Source organism: Eulemur rufifrons, chromosome 28, assembly GCF_041146395.1.
Source record: "Eulemur rufifrons isolate Redbay chromosome 28, OSU_ERuf_1, whole genome shotgun sequence".
Lineage (NCBI taxonomy): Eukaryota > Metazoa > Chordata > Mammalia > Primates > Lemuridae > Eulemur > Eulemur rufifrons.
The window spans coordinates 2,298,047-2,309,311 of record NC_091010.1 but is presented as its reverse complement, the minus strand read 5'-3'; positions in this window follow the sequence as shown (position 1 = coordinate 2,309,311).

Genomic DNA, 11,265 nt, shown 5'->3' with positions numbered 1-11,265 from the left:
ATATAAATAAATGGGACTTGGCCGGGCGTGGTGGCTCACACCTGTAATCCTAGCACTCTGGGAGGCTGAGGCGGGTGGGTCGCTCAAGGTCAGGAGTTCGAGACCAGCCTGAGCAACAGCGAGACCCCGTCTCTACTAAAAACAGAAAGAAATTATCTGGCCAACTAAAATATATATAGAAAAAATAGCCGGGCATGGTGGCGCATGCCTGTAGTCCCAGCTACTCGGGAGGCTGAGGCGGTAGGATCGCTTAAGCCCAGGAGTTTGAGGTTGCTGTGAGCTAAGCTGATGCCACGGCACTCACTCTAGCCCAGGCAACAAAGCGAGACTCTGTCTCAAAAAATAAATAAATAAATAAATAAATGGGACTTAATTAAACTAGAACATTTCTGCACAGCAAAGGAAATAATCAACATAATAGACAACCTACAGAATGGAAGAAAATATTACAAGCTATACCTCCAACAAAGGACTAATATCCAGAATCTACAAAGAACTCAATCAACAAGAAAAAATAGTAACCCCATTAAAAAGTAGATAAAAGATATGAACAGATTTTTTCCAAAAGAAGTTAGACAAATGAATCATAAACACATGAAAAAATGCTTAACATCACTAATCATCAGTGAAATGCAAATTAAAACCACAATAAGGCCGGGTGTGGTGGCTCACGCCTGTAATACTAGCACTCTGGGAGGCCGAGGCAGGTGGATCCTCAAGGTCAGGAGTTTGAGCCCAGCCTAAGCAAGAGCAAGACCACGTCTCTACTAAAAATAGAAAGAAATTATCTGGACAACTTAAAATATATATACAAAAAATTAGCCGGGCATGGTGGCACATGCCTGTAGCCCCAGCTACTTGGGAGGCTGAGGCAGAAGGATTTCTTGAGCCCGGGAGTTTGAGGTTGCTGTGAGCTAGGCTAATGCCACAGCACTCTAGCCCAGGCAACAGAGTGAGATTCTGTCTCAAAAAAAAAAAAAAAAAAAAAAAAAAAAACCCACCACAATGAGATACCACCTTACCCTTGTCAGACTGGCCATTATTAAAAAGTCAAAAAACAATGGATGTTGATGTGAATGTGGTAAAAAGGGAAGGGTTATTTACCCTTGGTGGAAATGTAGACCTACCACTTGATAGGTCTATCCTATTACTGGGTGTCAATCCTATTACTGGGTGTCTCCCAAAGGAAAAGAAGTCATTTTATAAAAAAGACACTTGAATCCAAATGTTTATCACAGCACAATTCACAATTGCAAAGATGTGGAATCAACTTAAGTGCCCGTCAACTGATGAGTGGGTAAAGAAAAAAAATACATATCTATATCATGGAATACTAGTCAGCCATAAAAAGGAATGAATAATGTCTTTTGTAGCAACTCAGAGGAACTGGAGACCATCACCCTAAGGAAGTATCTAAGGAATGGAACAACAAATACCACATGTTCTCACTTATAAGTTGGAGCTAAATGAGGGATATATGTAGTCATAAAGTGGTGTAATGGCCATTAAAAACTAAGGGGAGAACATGAGAAGGATAGAAATCTATTTATTGGGGTATACTGTGCACTATTTTGGTGATGAGTACACTGAAAGCCCTGACTTCAGCATTATATAACCATCCATGTAACAAAAATCACCTAAAGCTATTGAAATAAAAAAAGACAGAATCTAGAAGATATTTTTTAAAAAGTCTTACAACTCAGTAATAAAAAGATAAATAACCCAATTAAAAAATAGACAAATGATTTGATTAGACATTTCTCTGGAGAAGATATACAAGTGGCCAAAAGCACATGAAAAGATGTTTGACATCAGTAGTCATTAAGGACGTGAAATCAAACCTTGAGATAACCACTTTTAACCTAATAGGATGGCTAGCATCAGAAGGTCAGATAACAAGTGTTGATAAGGAACTGGAGAAATCAGAACTCTCATACACTGCTGGTGGGAATGTATTAATAAAAAGGTGTGGTCACTTTGGAAGACAGTTTGGCAATTCCCCAAATAATTAAACATAGAATTTCCATATAACTCAGAGATTCTACTTCTAGAGAAATGAAAACGTACATCCACACCAAAAACTTGTACATGAATGTTTATAGCAGCCCTTATAATAGTGGTCAAAGACAGAAACAACCTAAATATCCATCAACAAATGAGCAGATTAACAAAAATGTGGTATATTCATACAATGGAATATTATTCAGTTATAAAAAGAAATGAAGTACTGATACATGCTATTAATATAATATCAATGGAACTTACAAGCATTATGCTCAATGAAAATAAAAGCTGGTCACAGAAAGATACATACTATATTATTTCATCGCATATGAAAGTTCAGAATAGGGAAATCTGTGGAGACAGAAAGTACATGTATTGGTCATGATTCTCCAGAGAACTAGAACTAACAGAATGTATAGGTTCATATAACCATCACACATATTTAAAAAATACATTCAAGGCCAGATGCAGTGACTCATGCCTGTAATCCCAGAACTTTGGGAGGCCACGGTGTGATGATCACTTGAGGCCACAAGTTCAAGACCAGCTTGGACAACATAGTGAGACTCCATTTGTACAAAAAAATAAGAAGAAAATTAGCCGGATGTGGTGGTGTGCACCTGTAGCCCCAGCTACTCAGGAGAATGAAGCAGGAGGATTACTTGAGCACAGAAGTTGGAGGCTGCAGTGAGCTATGACCATGCCACTGCACTCCAGCCTGGGTGACAGAGCAAGACCCTGTCGATGAATACATAAATAGCACATCTAGACTGGTGTTTATAAAAACAACTGTGCACCATAGCCTAGTCATGTTGACACATAACATTAACCATTACAATCTACTTTTTATCAATTTGGCACTCATACATATTTCCTTATGTGTGGTCATAACTCCATCTAACATGATACAACTATCTTGTGTAAAACAAAAATGCACTAATTCTTCCTCAGAAGAGAATATAAAGCCCTTGAGTGATGTTGACTGCACTTGATATCCAGTAACTTAAATATTATGATATTAAGGTTTTATATATATATATATATGTATATATATATATATATATATAATATGATAATAGGACAAAAGAGGAAAGAAAACAAAGAATTATATATATCTACACACATGCATACATATACATGTGCATATAAGCAATATATATATACAATTTGATACACAAAATAATGAAGAAATACTCTTAACAATTAGAGTCCTTATAACAATTACAGTCCCTAACTATCCAGCCAAACCATGGGCCACACCCCATGTATGGGTGTACAAATGCACTTCTGGCCGTTTTTCCTTTCAAGCAAAGTGAAAAACTAGGCACACTGCTGCAAGTTCTGCCTGCTGGGAGGATTTCCCTTCACCTTTGCCCATCAAAGATGTCCCAGAGAGGGGCTGCAGAGTGGCAGTTCTCCACTTTTGGGTGGTACCTACATATCACACAGAACCATCTGTCAACCAGGCCTGAGTTTGCTTTCTTTTCCTCTGTCAATCAATCACAGAGAACTCTCCATGAGGCCATAGGTGTAGGCTGGGAGAGAGAAGGTAATATAGCAGGCACGGGGACCATTGTCATTTGGGTCACATCCTCATGTAAGTTATTTGTATGTGCAGGGCCCACTCCAGCCCAATCTCATATCAACCACTTTCATCTGATGATGGAGTATGGCTGTGCATACTTGCTTGACCTTACAGCTTGGTGACTCAGATAATACTTAGTTTACAATGGGTAGCTTGGGTCACACGGTAACTTGTTGGCCCTTGCATTCATAGAAACTAATGCCTAAGCATTTAGTTTCTACTAGGCCCAGAAGCTGGCCAAACTGCTTCTCAAAAGGAGAGTAGTTACCTGTGGATGATGGCACGGCCTTGCTCTGAGATCCTAAAGGCCTGCACTGTGAATCACCTATAGGGGCCTGCCAAAGGCTCCAAACAGCATCCCTGTCTAACACTGACACTTTAAGCACCATTGGATTAATTGGCTCATGTGACCCAAGTGGCAGAACAGCTTGCACAGCAGCCTGGGCCTGTTGCAGAGCCGTCTCTTGTTCTGGGTCTCACTCAAAAGTAGCAGCTCTTTGGGTCACTCAGCAAATGGGCCAGAGTAGCACACCCAATTGAGGGATATGTTGCTCCCAAATCCCAAAAAGCCTGCAAGGTATTGTGCCTCTCTTTGGGTGGTAAAAGGGGCCAGATGCAACAAATTATTCTTTACCTTCAAAAGGGTATCTCAACATGCCCACACCACTGGACTCCTAGAAATTTCACTGAGTTTGAAGGCCCCTGAATTTTTGTCAGATTTATTTCCTAACCCCCAACACAAAAATGACACACCAGTATAACTAGAGTAGTTGCTACTTCTTGCTTACTCGATCCAATCAGCAGAATGTCATCAATGTAATAAATCAGAGTGATGTCTTGTGGAAGGGAAGGGTGATTGAGATCCTTATGAACTAACTTATGATAGTGCTGGAGGATTGATTTATCCCTGAAGTAGAGTAGTGAAGGTGAATTGCTGAAAGTAAGCTGCTTCTGCTGGACTGTACTAACAGATATGGAGAAAAATGTATTTGCCAGATCAATTGCCGCACAGCAGGCTCAAGCAATAAAACCACATCTGGTACAGCAAGTGTAATTGGAGTCACTATCTGGTGATTCAAAGTCTACTGATTTAAATATTAATTATATCTCTAAAAATACCTTCATAGCAACATCTAGACTGGTGTTTGATCAAACATCTGGGCATTATAGCCTAGCCAAGTTGACATATAATATTAATTATCACACCAGACAAATCTATAATGAACTTGTGATGGCTACAGGTGGGTAGATGTGACTGATTAGAATTCCAAAGATCACCAGTTAGAGTGTAAGTATGCACTCACCTGCCAACTCATTCCCATAGGGCCTTTTCCAACTGCTTAGGCAGTATACCAAAAGCCAAAAGTGGGAACACAATTCCCACTGAGGAGTGCTCCCCCAAGTAAGGTAGAAGATTGTGGGAGGTGAGCTAAGAAAAATCTACTCCAGAAACTCCTGGAATTTAGATATCAAAGGTGGGAGTGTGGCAAAATAACTGAAGGAAATCTCTGAGTATTCTGAGCCTTCATAGTCTATAAAGCAGCCACTCTCAAAAGGCTGGTGCAAATCAGCAGAAAGTTGTCCTAATGCACAGAAAGCCAGGAAGACTCAGTGACCCAAACATCTGACAATCGGGTTGTAAAACAGAGAGAGCTCTTCTGTCATTTTGATAGCTGGAGTTGTGACTGAAAACAAAAATAGATCTTTGGAATATTGCAGTGCTCTGATCCCAAACCCTACGTAAGGGAAATTCTGATCACTACTCTCAAAATATTTCAAACCAAAGTTGTTATGGACTAAATGTTTGTGTCTCCCCCAAATTCATATGTTGAAACACCCGCAATGTGATGGTATTTGGACATGAGGCCTTTAGGAATTAATAAGGGTTAGACTGGGTCATGAAGGTGGGGCCCTTATCATGGGACTAGAGGCCATGTAAGAAGAGGACACAGAGTTATCTCTTTCTTTCTTGCCACATGCACACACCAAGGAAAGGACATGTGAAGACACAACAAGGAGGTGGCTGTCTTCAAGCCAGGAAGAGAGAAACCAGAAACTAAATCGACCAGCACCTTGATCTTGGGACTTCCCACTCTCCAGAACTGTAAGAAATAAATTTCTGTTGTTTAAGCTACCCAGTTTATAGTATTTTGTTATGACAGTCTGAGCTGACTAAAAGAAATGGTGAACTAAGTCAAACTTAAGTTGCAACAGATCCCAGACCCAGTTTAAGGGTAGATCAGATTTACTCAGCCTCTCACTCTGTCAGTCAGATGCAAGGAGTGTGAACTTTTCTGAAGGGAAATACTGTTTGCTTACATCTCCATTCTTTTTTTAAATCAGATTTTCAGAATACAGTTGACCCTTAAAAATGCAAGGGTTGGGGACACCAAGCCCCTGTGCAGTTGTCTATCTGCATATATCTTCCGATTCCCTGAAAATTTAACTATTAATACAATAGCCTACTGTTGACAAGAAGCCTTACAGGTACCATAAACAGTCAATTAACACATATTTTATATGTTACATGCATTATATACTGTTTTATTATGACAAAGTAAGCTAGAGAAAAGCAAATGTTAAAAAAATCATGAGAAAGAGAAAATATATTTACTATTCTTTAAGTGGAAGTAGATCATCACAAAGGTCTTCATCCTCATTGTCTTCACATTGAGTAGGTTGAGGAGGAGGAAGAAGAGAGGTTGGTCTTGATGTCTCAGAGTGGCAGAGGTGGAAGAGAATTCACATACAAGTGAACCCATGCATTTCAAACCTGTGTTGTTTGAGAGGCAACTTTATAATAAAAAAATGACTGCATGTAGAAAACAATAAAATGTAACCCATGATAAGAGGAAGTAGTTAATACAAGTAAACCCAGAGATGGCCCAGAGGGTAAAATTATCAGATAGAAACCTTAAAATAATGATGAAAAAAAAAACTCAAAGAAAATTTCAAGTGTTTACCCAAGATAGTTGTGCCCTCCTATAGCTGGGCATGAGAGTTCCAATTGTTGTACATCTCTGCCAATATTTGATGTTGTCGGTCTTTTTGTTATTAGCCATTCTTTTGAATGTGAAGTAGTATCTTACTGTGGTTTTAATTTAAGCTCTTTGTCATGTACTTACGCATATATGTATTTATTCTAAATTTGTATATTTTCAGCAAAATGTCTCAGTATTTCACCCATTGTTTACTAGGTTGTCTTTTAACTATTGATTTGAAGGCATTCTTTATATATTTTGTGTATTTTCTTTTTCAGATATTAAGTAATGTAATGTGAATTTTTAAAAAATATGTGGCTTGCAACATTTTAAAAATTTATTTAAGAAAAGTTGCAAGCACACCACAAAATGCCTGTGTTCTTGACTCAGATTCACCAAGTGGCAACAAGCCAAGGAACATCTCTTTTATCACACCCTTATATATATATATGAACACATGGAGTCTTTAACTGTTTGAGAGCAAGCTGTAGACATGATAACCTAAACATTTTAGTGTACATTGCCTCAAAACAAAAGCATACTCCTACATAAGCACCATATTGCCCCCCAAATCAAGAAGTTGATATTAATTCACTACTATTTAATCCAGACACTATTCAAATCTCACCAACTATCACAAAAATGTCATTTTTTCTGTCTGTTGTAAGTTCTGTCCAGGAACACTTTTTCAATCACTTTTCAGGTCTCCTTAACATCCTTCAACCCAGAATGATAACTAAGCCCTTCTTTGTCCCCTTTGTCCAGTGGAAATATAATACAAGCTGCATAGATAATTCCAAATATTCTAGTAGTCACAGTAAAGACAAAATAAAAAGGAAAAAAGATAACAATGATAAATTTAACTTTGTCACAATATTACCATTTTAATATGTAATCAATATCAAAATTATTTAATATTAACGAGATATTTTGTATTCTTTTTTTCCATACTAAGGCTTTGCAATCTGGTGTGTTTATACTTAAAGTACATCTCTGTTTACAGTCGTCACATTTCAAGTATTCAGTAGTCACGAATGGCTACTGCCCATATTGGGCAGTGGAGTCTGAGACAATTTTAAACAACAGTTCAGGCCTATCGTTCTGTAGCCTGATTCTAAATCTGGATCTGGATGTATTTCCTCATGACGAGTGTCCAGTTATGCATTCCTGGCAGAAATATCACTAAAGTGATGCATTGCCCTGCTGAACTCATTGAGTCAGGATGTTGACATGTCCCACCATTGGTGACATTAACGCTAATAAACTGATCATGTTATTGCTCAAGGTCAGGAGTTCGAGACCAGCCTGAGCGAGACCCCGTCTCTACTAAAAATAGAAAGACATTATATGGACAACTAAAAATCTATATAGAAAAAATTAGCCGGGCATAGTGGCGCATGCCTGTAGTCCCAGCTACTCGGGAGGCTGAGGCAGTAGGATCGCTTAAGCCGAGGAGTCTGAGGTTGCTGTGAGCTAAGCTGACGCCACGGCACTCACTCTAGCCTGGGCAACAAAGTGAGACTCTGTCTCAACAAAAAAAAAAAAAAAAAAATAAACTGATCATGTTAGTGCCTGGCAGGCTTAGTTAGTGCTATGGTTTGAACGTTTTTGTCCCTTCCAAAACTCATGTAGAAACTTAATCCCCAATGCAACAGTGTTGGGAGGTGGGGCCTGATGGGAGGTTTTTAGATCACAGGGGCTCTGCCCTCATGAATGGATTAATGCCATTATAAATAAAAGGATGAGTTGGGGCCCCATTTGCCTCTTTGCCCTTCAGTCTTCCACCATGTGAGAACATAGTGTTGGTCTCCTCCAGAGGATGCAGTAAAAAAGCCCTCTCACCCAGATGCTGGTGCTTTAATCTTGAACTTCTCAGCCTCCAGAACTGTGGGAAAATAAATTTTTGTTCTTTATAAATTACCTAGTCTCAAGTATTCTGTAACAACAGCACAAACTAAGAAAGTTAGTGTGGAAAAAAAAATTAACCCTGATCTTGGCTTCAAATCATCTAGAAAAATTAATTCCCAGACTACATCAACACCTATTCCTCATCAAATCCCCTGCCTGATTCCATCACTATTGATGATGGCCAAATGTTGATTTTTTATTTCCAATATTCTTTATATATTCTTGCATTGCTTGTGATCTTTGCAAGAAAGCATCTAGTTTCTCATCATTAAGTATTATGGAGTAGTAGATTTTTTTTTTTTACAGATGTTGTTTATCAAGTTGTGGAAGTTCCCCTCGATTTCTAGTTTGCTGAGAGTTCTTGTCATGAATGGATGTTGGATTTTGTCAAATGCTTTTTCTTTGTCTATTGATATGATTGTGATTTTTCTTCCTTAGCCTATTGATGTGATGGATAACATAAGCTGATTTTCAAATTTTGAACCATCCTTGAATATTTGAAATAAATCCCACTTGGTCCTGGTATATAATTGTTTTTATATATTAGTAGATTCAATTTGTTAATATTATGTTGAGGATTTTTGCATCAGAGAGATACTGGTTTGTAGCTTTTTTCTTGTAATGTCTGTTTGCTTTTGGTATTAGGTTTCATGGAATGAGTTAGAGAGTCCTTTGCTTCTATCTTATAGAAGACAATATTGAAAATTGGCATCATTTCTTCCTTAAATGTTTGATAGAATTTGCCAGTGAATCTATGTGGCCTAGTGCTGTTTTTTATGGAAGGTTATTAATTATTGATTCAATTTTTTAATGCATATATAGTCCTATTCAAATTATTTCTTTCTCCTTTTGTGAGTTTCGGTGGATGTCTCTCAAGGAATTGGTCAATTACATTTAAGTTATCAAATTTGTGGGTATAAAGTTGTCTGTCCATAATATTACTTAATATCCTTATAATGTCCATGAGACCATTAGAGATGATTCTTCCTTAATTTATGATATTAATACTTTATTTATTTATTTATTTATTTATTTTTTTGAGACAGAGTCTCACTTTGTTGCCCAGGCTAGAGTGAGTGCCGTGGCGTCAGCTTAGCTCACAGCAACCTCAGACTCCTCGGCTTAAGCGATCCTACTGCCTCAGCCTCCCGAGTAGCTGGGACTACAGGCATGCGCCACTATGCCCGGCTAATTTTTCTATATATATTTTTAGTTGTCCATATAATTTCTTTCTATTTTTAGTAGAGACGGGGTCTCGCTGTTGCTCAGGCTGGTCTCGAACTCCTGATCTCGAGTGATCCACCCACCTCGGCCTCCCAGAGTGCTAGGATTACAGGCGTGAGCCACCGCGCCCGGCCAGATATTAATACTTTATATCTTCTCTTTTTTCTGAATTAGCCTGGGTAGGAGCTTATTGATTTTTTTTTTTTGATCTTTTCAAAGAATTAGCTTTTGGTTTTGTTTATTTTTTCTATTGATTTCCTATTTTCAATTTCATCAATTTCTGTTTTAATTTTTATTTCTTTTCTTTTGCTTACTTTAGATTTAATTTGCTCTTTTTCCAGTTTCTTAAGATAGAAGTTTAGATGATTGATTTTAGATCTTTCTTTTTTTCTACCATATGCATTCAATGCTATAAATTTCCCTCTGAGCACTGTTTTTGCTGAATCCCACAAATTTTGATAAGGTGTATTTTCATTTTAATTTTATTCAAATTTTTTAATTTCTTTTGAAATTTCTTCTTTGATCTATGCTATAGACTAAATGCTTATGTTCCTCCCAAATTTATGTGGTGAAACCTAATCCCCAGTGTGATGGTATTTGGGAAATAATTAGGTCTTGAGAGCTCCCTTGTGAATGGAATTAGCACCCTTCTAAAATAGAGCCCAGAGAGCTCCCTGCCCCTTCTACCATGTGAGGACACAGCAAGAAAATGGTTCAACTCTGTGAACCAGGAAGCAAGCCCTCACTAGACACCAAATCTGCTGGTGCCTTGATCTTCTGGTGCCTTGATCTGAACTTCCCAGCTTCCAGAACCATGAGAAATAAATTTATGTTGTTTATAAGCCACCCTGTCTGTGGTATTCTGTTGTAACAGCCAGAATGGACTAAAACAAGCCATGTGTTATTTATAAGTGTGTTGTTTAATCTCCAAGTGTTTAGAGATTTTTCAGCTATCTTTCTCTTATTGATTTCTAGTTTAATTACATTGTGGTCTGAGAGCATACACTGTATGATTTCTATTCTTTCAAATTTGTTAAGGTGTGTTTTATGGCCCAAACTATAGTCTACTTTGGTGAATTTTCCACGTGAGCTTGAGAAGAATTAGTAATCTGGTGGCTGGATGAAGTAGTCTATAGATATCAATTATAACCAGTTGATTGATGGTGCTGTTGAACTCAACCATTTCCTTACTTAGTTTTGCCTGGTGGATCTGTCCATTTCTGATAGAGGGGTGTTGAAGTCTCCAACTATCATAGTGGATTCACCTATTTCTCCTTGCATACACGTTAAGGATTATTATGTCATCTTGGAGAATTGACCTCTTTATCATTATGCAATGCTTCTCTTTATCCCTGATAACTTTCCTTGCTCTGACATTTGCTGTCTTTACTTAAGATAGCTACTCCTGCTTTCTTTTAATTAGTGTTATATGCTATATCTTTCCCCAACCCTTTACTTTGTGCACTCCTGGCCTCAAGCAATCCTCCTGTCTCAGCCTCTCAAAATGTTACGATTACAGGTATGAGTCACCGCACCTGGTTGCCCTTTACTTTTAATCTATAT